Below are 13,616 nucleotides of genomic sequence, written 5' to 3' on the forward strand. Positions count from 1 at the left end.
GCTGGGATGATCAGGAGCTCAGTTTTGGAGAGATTGAGTTGAAGGTGACGTGCTTTCATCCAGGATGAGATATCTGACAGACAGGAAGAGATGCGAGATGAAACTGTGGGGTCGTTGGGATGGAAGGACAGAAACAGTTGTGTATCGTCAGCGTAGCAGTGATATGAAAAACCGTGGGCGTGAATGATGGAACCGAGTAAAGTGATGTAAATTGAGAAGAGGATGGGGCCTAGGACTGAGCCTTGGGGCACGCCTGTAGCGAGGTTGTGCATCTTGGAAAGTTCTCCTCTCCAGGATACTCGAAATGTGCGCCCTGAGAGATATGATGAAAGCCATTTGAGTGCAGTTCCGGAGATTCCAAGTGTGGTGAGTGATGAGATGAGGATTTGGTGGTTAACGGTGTCGAAAGCGGCTGACAGGTCGAGTAGTAGGAGAACTGAGGAGCGACCTGCAGCTCGCGCCAGTCTAAGTGATTCAGTTACTGATAGTAGAGCTGTTTCGGTGGAGTGTCCTGTTTTGAATCCAGATTGGTGTATGTCGTGTAGGTTGTTGACGGAAAGGAAAGTGGAGAGTTGATTGAAGACAGCGCGTTCGAGAAGTTTGGACAGGAAGGGCAGGAGTGAAACAGGTCTGTAGTTGTCGACTAGGTCGGGGTTGAGGGTGGGTTTTTTTAGCAAGGGGATGACGTGAGCTAGCTTGAAAGCAGAAGGGAAAACACCAGTTGTGAGTGAGGAATTGATAATATGGGTGACAGAAGGAGTAATGGTGGGGGAGATGGACTGTAGGAGGGTGGAAGGTATGGGGTCGAGTGGGCAGGTCGTGGGGCGGGAGTTTGATATGAGTTTGGATAGGTCTTCTTCAGTAAGGGGGGAGAATGAAGAGAGTGTGGGGCTGGTGATTGGCAGAGATGGGTGAGTTTGAGTAGGTTCTGAGAATTGGCTGCTAATGGCTGTGATTTTATTGGTGAAAAAGGAGGCGAACATGTCAGAGGTAATCGAGGAGGTAGGCGGGGGGGGAGGGGGGTTCAGGAGTGAGTTGAAGACAGAGAACATTTTTCGACTGTCCGTGGTGCTATGGATCTTGTTCTGGTAGAAGATGGTCTTGGCTGTGACTATGCTGGAGGAAAAAGATGAAAGGAGAGAGTGGTAGTTACTGAGGTCTAAGGGGTCTTTGCTTTTTTGCCAGCGTCTCTCGGCTGCTCGAAGCCCCGCCCTTTGGGCACGGATGGCCTCCGTGAGCCATGGACTGGGGGGGTTGTTGCGAGCTTGTTTGGAGGTTGCAGGGCAGAGATTGTTAAAGGAAGAGGCAAGTGAGGAACAGAGTGTGGCTATGGCGTCATTGAGTGGGAGTGAGCAGAAGACATTGTGAGGGGGTATGATGGCAGTGACGGCACTGGAAAGCTGGGACGGAGTGAGTGAGCGGAGGCCCCGTCGGACAGATACCAGCTGGGGGGAGGGGGGTGGGCGTGCCGGTAGGGAGATGTTGAATTTAATAAAAAAGTGATCTGACAGATGTAGTGGCGTGACAGTTAATTCACTGCTGGCGCAGTTCCGTGTTAGGATGAGGTCCAGAGTGTTACCAGCTATGTGTGTGGGAGGAGTGGGGGTCAGGGTGAGATTGAATGAGGACAGAAGAGAAAGGAAGTCGGTGGCATAGGGTTTGTCTATATGAATATTCATGTCACCCATGACAAGCAGAGGGGTGTCGTTGTCGGGGATGGCAGAAAGTAGAATGTCTAGGTCGTCAATAAATTCTTTCAATTGACGCCCAGGTGGGCGATACATTACAATAATATATAGGCAGGTTGGAAAGGAGACTGAAATGACATGAAATTCAAAGGAGCAAATATTGTTCAGTGGGGTCAGTTTGGTGAATTTCCAGTCTTGTGAAATGAGTAGACCTGTGCCTCCTCCACGGCCAGTCGGCCGAGGTGTATGTGAGAAGGCAGAGTCAACTGAGAGTGCAGCAGGGGTGACAGTGTTTTCAGGGGGAATCCAGGTTTCAGTGAGGGCCAGCACCTGAATATCTAACAGAGAGGTAAGGGAATGGATGAATTCTGTTTTATTTCCAGCGGATTGACAGTTCCATAGTCCAAAGGTGAAGGATGGGTGGGGGGAAGGGACAGATGTAATTGAGTGGGGGTTATTAGGGGTGATGGTGATGAGGTTGGTGTGGGTAGACTGGTGACCTGGGGTGACCACGATGGTATTGTTATTAATGTTAGACCTAGTGTGGGGACGAGTGTGGGAGTCCCCTCTGTAAGTAGTGAGCACTGGGATAAAACGGGCAGAGTGGCTTTGATTATGGGCAGATGTTGTGGTAGTACGTCCTCCCGACCGCTTGGGGGAGCCGCTGAGCAATGATGTACAGGAGGGTGAGCCGATTTGATGACCGGAAGTGCCCAGGTGGGGAGGGGGAGGCGAGAGGTGGACAGTGGGGACCAGAGAAGTTGGCTGTCATACGTGACTAGAATTTGGTAGACGGCGAGAAATATTTAAGGCTAGAGCAGTGATTCCCTTATTATTTGGATGAAGACCGTCATGTTTGTACAGATGGGGCCGTTTCCAGAACGTATCGAAATGATCGATAAAATCAAATCCGCAAGCCAAGCAGTAATTGCTTAGCCAGTGATTGCTGCCATAGACGCGACTGAAAGTTTCGTAGCTCTGACGTTGGAGGGGGGGAATGATACCTGAGAGGATGCACAATTTTCCGAGGCTCTCGATCGTCACGGCTAATGTTTCGTAGTCGGCCTGGAGTTTTATTGATTGCCGACATCTGGTGTCGTTAATGCCCACGTGGACAATCACGGTATTGGCAGATGGATAGCGTTCAATGATGGATGGAATATATTCGACTAGGTCAAGCACTTTTGCTCCAGAAAACGAATAGGTTATGCAATTGGGGATGGCTACGTGTCTAATAATAGAGTCGCCTATTAGAATGTAGTCAGGCGGCGGAAAGGTGATGCCGGGAGCAGGAGAAAGCCTGTTAGCATTAGCCGAGCTAGCCACGGCTGTAGCTGAGCTAATCAAGCTAACTCGGTCACCAGCTACAGTGCGATGACCCGTAGCACTAGCGGGGCTCGGGATGGGGAAAGGGGACAGAGGAGGGCTAGCGCATCTAGCTCGTACTTCTCCAAGCAGTGTTTTGTGTGTGTCAACGTGTGTGTATGTCGAGCCAATAAAACGAGTGAATCTGGACAAAGTTGTCATTCGTCTATATTTAAGGTGGGCTGAATGATTAAGGATTCAAGGATTCAAGGATTCAAGATTTATTAAGTGTCCCAAAAGGGCAAATTGGATTGCAGGAAGCGTAGTACGAAGTACATACATAAAAACAAATAAGACAAAAAGAACATTGTAAAAGCAGTCTAGAGCAGCAGTTTAAAGTGCAACACAATAGTTAAAGTGCAAATGACAACAGTAGCAACGATCTAAAGTGCACAGTAGAGATATAAAGTGCATAGTAGCAAAGTGCAGTTCACTCACAGCAGCACATTTATATCACAAGAAAGAGCTACAATGTATCATTGTATTAAAGCACAAGAGAAAAAACCTCAGTCCAGACCAAAGGGCAGACAAAGTATATAATACAGATATACTGTATTGTACCCCTAAGAATAAATAAAGATAAAAGAATAAAAGAATAAAAGGATAAAATAAATAAATAACAGCAACGGCAGATGGGGAGACATTACATTTGTACCCCAGCAGCGTTCAACGCTCTGATAGAGACAGGCACAAAGGAATTTCTGTACCTGTTCTTTTTAACTATGGGGGCACGAAGGCGGAGCCCGGAAGGAAGCAGCTCATATTCGAACCTCAGAGGGTGGGCATCATCTGATCGGATGGACTCAGCTTTCTTCAGCACCTGTTTATTACAGATCTGGTCCAGGCTTCTGAACTGGGTTCCGGCTATTTTTGAAGCCACCTTCACTATTCTCCCCAGGGAGTTCTTGTCTTTAGTACAAAGATTACCATACCAGCAGATTATGGAAAATGATATGACAGACTCCACAAAAGCACTATAGAACATTTTCATCAGAGTTTTATCAACCTGAAATTTGGCCAGCTTCCTAAGGCAGTAAAGGCGCTGCTGACCTTTCTTACACAGCATGTCGGTATTCAGATCAAACTTCAGCTTGCTGTCAATTACCGTACCCAGATATTTGTAGTCTGTCACTATATCGACAGGCTGACCGTTGACAAAACTGCTCTGGGGAACAGGGGGGGAACGTCGAAAATCAATACAAACCTCTTTCGTTTTGGAAACGTTGAGTTCCAAGGAAGCGTTTTCGCACCAAGAAACGAAGTCGTCAATGACTCACATGGCATCAACTCGTGGCTTGAAGGAATAACAGGAAACATTCCACCTTCACTAATATTTAAGGTGGGCTGAATGATTCATGGTATCTAGCTACTCGTGGCTTGAAGGAAGACGGAAACACTCCACCTTAACTAGCTAGTGGCATTTTCAGCATCAAAATGCCTTGTGTTGTGTAATTTGTGTGATGCTTGAGACTTGTTTAGCTGTTTGTGATAACTGACTCTGTCATGGGCTACTTCTGCAGTGTCTAGAGGACAAAAATAAGTTAAGTCGTGTGTCAGTGTAGTGTGTGTGCGTGCGGGGGGACCTGTGCGTGTGCCGGGGGAGGGGGGTGTTCCGCATAATAGGTGCGTTCCCCCACTTCTCAAGATAGCACTACACCTCTGGTTAGGGCAGCTACCGTCATGGCAGGCTGTTTTCTCATTCGTTAACGTAACCGGGGTGCTATTAGTGTCACATAATCCTAAAATGAGTTTGCAGAGAGGGTCAAAACGGAGGTAAAAACAGTCTAGCATAGCCAATATGCATGCATGTCTCACATGGCTTAGTGTTGAGCAAAGACTATCTGCCAATTTACTTATATATTTTCAGTTATTCAAACTCAGACTCCTAAATTTCTTTACAATAACACAAGTTACAGTTCAAATATCCATACAGTATACACACTCCACCAGAGGGTCAAGTGGTGGAGCTGATAACTTTACCCTGACCAAAGTCTAACATGAAGAAGGCTGTAATTTACAGGGCTATAGTGTCATAACTGTCTTCCAAGTGATGTCCGTTCTATCAAAGGAAAGGCATGTTTTAAAAGGAAACTTAGATTTTACCTACATTCACACAAACCATCCTGATTTATATCATAACTCATCTCGTCTGCTTTGTATGTCTGTTTTATAGATTACAAGGAAATGTTCTTATCGTAAGTTACAATTAAAAACAAGTTGAAATACACTCAAAAGATTTGGGAAAAATACAAAAAAGAAGAACAAATCAAGATAACTACAAAATTACAAAAAGTAAAAACTCAACTGAAATCCTAAATGCAGGAATAACTTGGGTCCCTAACAGGCCAGCACTGCAGTGGTCTTGTGTCCTGGCTGGTTCAGACAGAGTAAACCCACACACATGAAGGGTCTAATTCAACACAACTATATAGAGCCGAACAGTCACATGACACTTCTCTTCCTTGTGACCTCTTCCTGGAAACGTCACAGAAAGTCACATGACTGTTGAGCTCTATTACATTGATGTAATATGTTAAGCATAATACATTATTTAAGCAATATAGCATGAGAGCAAGTGTGTTGTGGCAAATATATCCCGCTGATCAGCTGTTATGGCCTCGTGGGATAACACCTGATCAGCGGGATATATGCCACAACACACGCTGCTCGAGTGCTATATTGCTTTTATAAAACGGTTTCCAAGTATGATAATATAAATATAATAATAATACTATTAATCCGACTGGCATGGTATTCTGATAGAGTCAGTTGAAACACTACTGTAAGGCGGGACCTCTAGCAAGAAGATAGACGTGCGGGTGATTTGATTGGATCGTTCTGGAGACTGAAGTTGACATTGGCCAATCCTGGCGCTTGCTGAGAAGCTGAGAGCTTTTTGGAAAGCCCGACAGGCAGCTCGAGCGCAGCGCTGCATTCTCAGCGCTTGCTGAGAAGCTGAGAGCTTTTCTGCAAAGCCCGACACCAACTAACATTACGGGGTTAAATGCAGGGTTAAATGCGGGGTTAACAGCCTTTTTTTTTGCAAAGAAGACATTAGCCCGCATCTATTCTTGTACAAAACATATAGATGTTTTGTACAGTATTAGTAAAGTTATAAGCGAAGATCGATTCACAAGGATCTGACAGCTGTCTCCGCCATTTGTTTTTTTTTGAGGTAACCAAAGGCTTTTAGTAAGAGAGTTGCCATGGCAACGGTTATTGGAGTGGGTTATTGGATTTATACAATGGCTGTGAACCAATCAGATTGCTTGATTTGAGAGAGCCGTTTTATAAATAGTATTTATAACAAATAGTATTTATACAACAGTTAGTTCCGGCTGGGCAATTTGATTGGACAAGAGGGATCCTACCAGTGCCGATATTTCATGATAACGCACTGGCGCTTCACTGTGTGTAGATCACTCCGCTTCACAGCTGCTCTAATCAACAAAACGCTTCACAGCTGTAGAGGAGACAGTAGTAAAGTAGACAGCCTGCAGTTAATTAGGCTGATTAGGCTACATTTTCGGCAAAGCAGAAAGCTGAGGGAACTATTTTTGTTGGCGGAGGAATAAATAGAGAAATCATATATTTTCTCAGCTTTTTGTGACATAACCATCCACTAGATACCCTCACCCCTAGAGGTCTGAATGAGGATTTCAGCATAAAACCCTTCCTCTAAGTTATTTAGCTTATATGCGAGCCTATTGAGTTTTGAACTGCTCTGTTGATTTATAAATATGAATTTCTGCCCTTTTTGTACTGCTGCTGCTGCCTGTTGTTGTGTATTGCTTATTGTTGCTCCTTGTGCTGCTCACCTTATTGTTACTTGCTCCCTGTAGTGAGAGTTTAGTGGATTTGACTCTTATACATTTTTTAAGCCGTTTTCCCACATGCGTACCGGAAAATTACCTGTAAGTCAATATCGGACATTTCCCTGAATTTCCCTTCACACCTTCACGCTCGCATATGGGAATCTAGCAGCGAAATTGCCTGTATGTTGGGGGGCGGGGGGAGGGGGGAGCTTATTTGGGGGGTCGGCAAAACTCGAAATAAGTTCGCTTGTCAGTTGTCACACAATAAATCACACTCGTTTGACTTAAGAGCAGCGTCAAGCCGCCAGCGTAATAAACACAGCCGATTTCCCCTCTCCCCTCTCTGCTCGAGAGCAGCAGCCACACAGGACAGACACAGCGAAAATGGCAGAGGCTTGAGCTGCCCAACGCTTGTATGTATGTAGAGAAAGCAAATGCAGGAAGCAAAATGTGGAAGTAGTTTGCTTTGATGTGCGCGAATGATTAGATGATGCACTTTGAAGAAGTTGGGATCCGTGTCTGAGAGAAATAGTTGCTGGTTCGATGTTTATCCGTTCACCTGCGTCGCGTTGAAGCACTTTTTACAGACTGGCTTCGTTTGATGTGTCCGGGCTTGCCTTCGCCTTCGGAAATCAGCATGCCCACACATGAAGCTGACATAGGCTACCGCTCTTATTATCACAAGATCATTTCGCCAGTTTGCTTTAATGTGCGCGAATGATTAGATTATGCCCGCTGGAACATTAAGCAACTGTGTACTGTAGGCTACACCTCGCCCATGAGAGAAGGACCAGTGTCGCGGAAAATGACTGGACCCGTTTCCCACTTGAGTCCCCTTAAGAGCATACCGCTCTTCTGACTGGCTCGAAACTGGTGAAATGTCCGCGACGACGGGGTCGCGCTTATACCGGAAAACAACTTTCCCACATGCAGGCATTAGACCACGTTCCGGTCATTTAGCGGTACAAAGCGCATGTGGGAAAACGGCTTTAGGGTCATCCATCTTTAAGAATAGAGGCGCCCCTCTAGACCATAGAGACACTGCATGAAATAGGCCACGCCCATCACGGGGGGAAAGCTCCGTTCATTTCCACACACCAGCGTCGTTTTCCTTGAATTAAACATAGCTAAAAGCTGTTGTGTGGTGGGCTCCGCAGACAACAAATGTAAAAAATCGCCAGTTAAAGTTTTTTTGTACTCCTGAGCAAAACAAGGAAGCCATTGAGAATTGGCGAGAAGAAAAATGTGGATCTAGCTGTCAAGGAAGTAAGTTGGAGTGTTCATCTTCTGTATACGATCTTTTTGTGCAACACGCAACCATGTACGCGTCATACTGTAGGAGAACGCCAGGATTGGAGGGGGGGTTTGTGTTTTCCCCTGTCTTGGGTGTGGTTTCTGAATGATGACGCGTTACGCAGTGTCTCTATACCATTTTCAGGCTATGATGGCCTTTTGGCCCGATCTTGTTGCCTTATGTACCTTTAAGGGTCTGATTTATATGTATTTATACTGGATGGTTATGTCAACATATTTGGCTACTATGTGTCTGTTGTTGTGCATCTGTGGCTTGTGTGTAACTTTGATGTAAACTGTGTGGAGTCATGTGACTATCACATGACTGCTTATTGTGACTATCACATGTGACTATCACATGTCACTGGTGTATTTAAACATCGTCTTTGTTACTTTTTTCATGTCTGAGGAAGAGCGATAGCTCGAAACGTCACTTGCTGGATGGTAAATAAAAGGTAAATTGGAGCTTCAGTGTGCGGACCTTCTCTTTTTTCAAGCATAATACATTGCAATGACCTCAACATAACAGACATAATCATGTCTAAGCACTCAAAAAGAGATAGTGTTTTTGAGAGACTAATGAATTCGACCCCCTCTACTCAACACACCTGGCCCCAATGAGGAGGCGTGCCAGGTGCAGCAGAAGAGACAAACAGTTCAATCACAGTCAATCAACATCTTAATGGTGAAACCTATAATATAAAAAAGATCAACAGTTTGAACCAGCCAATAATCTTTGGTGTGTACTTTAACATAATGGGCATCCCCATGACAATTTGCTTTGTTACTTTGACTCTCTGTCTCACCTCAGCTGACAGACATTCAAGAATCAAGATTCATTTTAATAGCCATAGTGAGTAATCATATTACTTTACTTTACTTTTACTTTATTTCATTTAGCAGACGACTCCAGACTCCATATTACAAACAAGGAATTTGACTATGCAGCACAGCGATCACATCAACAGCAGAACATGGAGCAAACAGAACAATTTCAAATGATAAGTGCAAAGTAAAAGTCCTTTAAAGTGACATATATGTAGTGACGTGTGTGTGTGTGTGTGTGTGTGTGTGTGTGTGTGTGTGTGTGTGTGTGTGTGTGTGATAGGCTATATACTGTGTGTGTGTGTGTGTGTGTGTGTGTGTGTGTGTGTGTGTGTGTGTGTGTGTGTGTGTGTGTGTGTGTGTGTGTGTGTGTGTGTGATAGGCTATATACTGTGTGTGTGTGTGTGTGTGTGTGTGTGTGTGTGTGTGTGTGTGTGTGTGTGTGTGTGTGTGTGTGTGTGTGTGTGTGTGTGTGTGATAGACTATATTCTGTGTGTGTGTGTGTGTGTGTGTGTGTGTGTGTGATAGGCTATATACTGTGTGTGTGTGTGTGTGTGTGTGTGTGTGTGTGTGTGTGTGTGTGTGTGTGTGTGTGTGTGTGTGATATGCTATACAGTATACTGTGTGTGTGTGTGTGTACGTGCGTGTGTGTGTGTGTGTGTGTGTGTGTGTGTGTATATAGGGGGGATAGTGTGGGGGATGGGGGGGGATAGTGTGCACGGGACATAAGCACACCGTGTCTCCAAACGTCAGTCAAAAAACTGGATGCAGAACAATCAGAGAATGGAGAGAGGCTACTGAACGCTAGCATGTAGCAACAAGCTAAAGTACCAGGGAGAGAGGCTACTGAACGCTAGCATGTAGCAACAAGCTAAAGTACCAGGGAGAGAGGCTACTGAACGCTAGCATGTAGCAACAAGCTAAAGTACCAGGGAGAGAGGCTACTGAACACTAGCATGTAGCAACAAGCTAAAGATGGAGAGAGGCTACTGAACACTAGCATGTAGCAACAAGCTAAAGTACTATAGAGAGAGGCTACTGAACACTAGCATGTAGCAACAAGCTAAAGTACCATGGAGAGAGGCGACTGAATGCTAGCATGTAGAAACAAGCTAAAGTACTATAGAGAGAGGCTACTGAACACTAGCATGTAGCAACAAGCTAAAGTATCATGGAGAGAGGCTCCTGAACGATAGCATGTAGCAACAAGCTAAAGTACCAGGGAGAGAGGTTACTGAACGCTAGCATGTAGCAACAAGCTAAAGTACCATGGAGAGAGGCTACTGAACACTAGCATGTAGCAACAAGCTAAAGGACCATGGAGAGAGGCTACTGAACGCTAGCATGTAGCAACAAGCTAAAGTACCATGGAGAGAGGCTACTGAACATTAGCATGTAGCAACAAGCTAAAGTACCATGGAGAGAGGCTACTGAACGCTAGCATGTAGCAACAAGCTAAAGTACCATGGAGAGGGGCTACTGAACACTAGCATGTAGCAACAAGCTAAAGGAACATGGAGAGAGGCTACTGAACGCTAGCATGTAGCAACAAGCTATATGGTCCGTATTAGCTCAAAGTAAGCTTTTTGTCACACTTCTATGTCGTTGAAAAACCTTATCAACAGTTTTCGAGTGGTTTTCGAGTGAAATATAGTCAGTCATCCACTCGTCGCACACAAAACCACATTCTTTCTCTCTATGTCGAGTATCTTGGGAAAGCGATTGAGCTCACTGAGGGCTGAAACAAGGAGCGTGAAGAGAGGCGAGGGGATTAGAGACAGCCTGGGACATACTGAGATGGTAATAAGCAGAGCACGAATGTGAAGGAGAAAGAGAGGGAAATAGAGAGACAGAGAGTGATAGAATTTCCTGATTTGAAAAACACAAACAGGTCTGTCAGATGGCTCTGCCTCACCATCTGCTCGACGCTGCCAAAATGTATAGTGGATGATCTGTGACTATAAACTCACAAATAGCTATTTGATCCAGCGTAATTTCAGGAAGAATTTAGCATTAACATTTTTCTACACACACACACACGCACGCACGCACGTACACACACACACACACACACACACACACACACACACACACACACACACACACACACACACACACATGGGGGCCTCACAGCTAGAAGGTCCTGGGTTCGATTCCTGCCTGGGAGGCTGTGGGTGCTGAGGGTGTGTCTCCCCATGTCTTCAGTGCCTACCGGCCAGGTGGGCTATCTCAACAAAAGGGCCTTTCTTTCTGGAGTTTGCATGTTCTCCCCGTGCTCCCCTTGGGTTCCTCCATACAACATCAGTATGGATCTCCACTAAAAACATGCAGAATATTGTCATCTGATCAGTGACGACAGCGTCTGAAGTTGGTCCCCGCGCACTGTACACAAGAAAGCTGCCCACTGCTCCTGGCTGTACACAAGAAAGCTGCCCACTGCTCCTGGCTGTACACAAGAAAGCTGCCCACTTCTCCTGGCTGTACACAAGAAAGCTGCCCACTGCTCCTGGCTGTACACAAGAAAGCTGCCCACTTCTCCTGGCTGTACACAAGAAAGCTTCCCACTGCTCCTGGCTGTACACAAGAAAGCTGCCCACTGCTCCTGGCTGTACACAAGAAAGCTTCCCACTGCTCCTGGCTGTACACAAGAAAGCTGCCCACTTCTCCTGGCTGTACACAAGAAAGCTGCCCACTGCTCCTGGCTGTACACAAGAAAGCTGCCCACTGCTCCTGGCTGTACACAAGAAAGCTTCCCACTACTCCTGGCTGTACACAAGAAAGCTTCCCACTGCTCCTGGCTGTACACAAGAAAGCTGCCCACTGCTCCTTCCTTGGTTCACACCAAATGCAAAAATGACTGTCATTGTTTTGTTTTCCAGCTGGTCCGATTCACTTTCACAGCCAAAAAGCAAGCGGACCAAATAGGGCTGCCAACCCTCCCAGACTGACCAGGAGACTCTGGTAAACTCTGGTAACTCAGGTACTCAACATGCCCCTCCCCGCCCTCCCCCACCGTCGGGACCGTTGTGCGTATGCATATCAGCGTGTCGGTCGGGACCATTGTGGGACCCGATGGAGTGCCGAATTTCAGACAGTGCCACCTCCTGGTAACACAAAAAGCTGTTTAGCTCGAAAACTGTCCATCCGATCGACCTTCAAACTTGGGGAGTGCGGTGCCCCATTTTGGACACACGCATAGTCATAGCACCACCTACTGGCAACACAAAAAATGGTTTGTCTCGAGAACCGTTCATCCGATCGACTTCAAACCTGGCGGGTGAGCTCTGGTAGCCTAGGTAAACCCAGCCCCCACGTGACCTGCTCTCTCAGTTCCCAGTCACTAGCGTCTAGACCCCGAGCCATTCAAATCGATTTCTGGGGCGATTGAAAGACCCACGCAGACCCGCAGCCAATGAGTGACGGCGTGACTGCCAACATCAGTCCTGCCGTGATCGGCCAATCAGAGAGTGCGTCTTTGTCAATGACGTGTAACAGCTGCAGCGGCTTAGCACTACCTAGCCATTAGCTTTTTGTCTTTCCAAAGCATAGCTCCCGAGCTAGCTACTAGCTGGCTAGCTATATGGCTATGCAACTACGTTGAGGAAATTCAAGTGAAAACAGCTGTTAATGTTAATGTGGGAATCATGGTGTTGCAGATCGGTGGGGAGAATGATAAAGATGAGGATTTACATGGACGCTGTGAGCTTGTGTATGCAAATCCAGAGAACTTGATGAAAACAAAGTGGCTAAATATCCTGGCATCGGGTACACGAAAATTAACGTTATTAAATGCTGTAACGTTAACGTTAATGCATTATGGAAGATAAACGCTGGTTTAACATAATTAAAATAATTCCCTACCAAACATGTAAAGTGACGCTTCTGGGCAGTAGACCATTTGGGCATAACATTATGTAATGTGACATGAGATCACCACATTTCAATAAATATAACGTTTTTGCACATTTGAATGCTGCTGGTCGTTTGTTTAATGCTGTATATATTGGATATTTAAAGCTGATACACAACACAATTGTGTTGAGGTAATTCCGCAAAGCTCAGTTAAAAATATAACATGTAACACTTGACACAATCAAATGTAACTTTTTCACGGCAATACTGTACAGTCCAGTGTTACGGTGGGCTAATTGTTTGAATTATATCAAAATATATTTGCATGGTGTAGCATGTAATGCAGATACTGTAGCTGGATACTCTGACACAGAAAGGCAGAAAAGCTAGCAGCAGGGATCTTGTCACACTGATTCCAGATAAACTCGTCTGTCTAGCCAGCTACACAATATTACTGTAGCCTACATAATACCACAAGCTAAATGCAGCATATGCCAATGTAAGGCTGGGTAGCATTAGCTAACGACATCCAGGCTATACAGTAATAGGCTATTATAAAGTTATGAAACGCTGATTCAAACGTTACGTGTTTTTATTGTAAAACTAAAATGTGAAGTAGAGCCAATTTATTGGAGCGGACATCACAGTAGGAGATGACAGTAGAAGTGCGTTACGCTGTCACTTACCTAAATCACGTTAAATCGACGAGGGGTATATATAGACCCAGGATTACATATATGTTTCACATAGGGTGGTGTTTTCATTTCGATGTTTTATT

Source organism: Poromitra crassiceps (genome assembly GCF_964638095.1).
Source record: "Poromitra crassiceps genome assembly, chromosome: 2".
NCBI classification, from domain to species: domain Eukaryota; kingdom Metazoa; phylum Chordata; class Actinopteri; order Beryciformes; family Melamphaidae; genus Poromitra; species Poromitra crassiceps.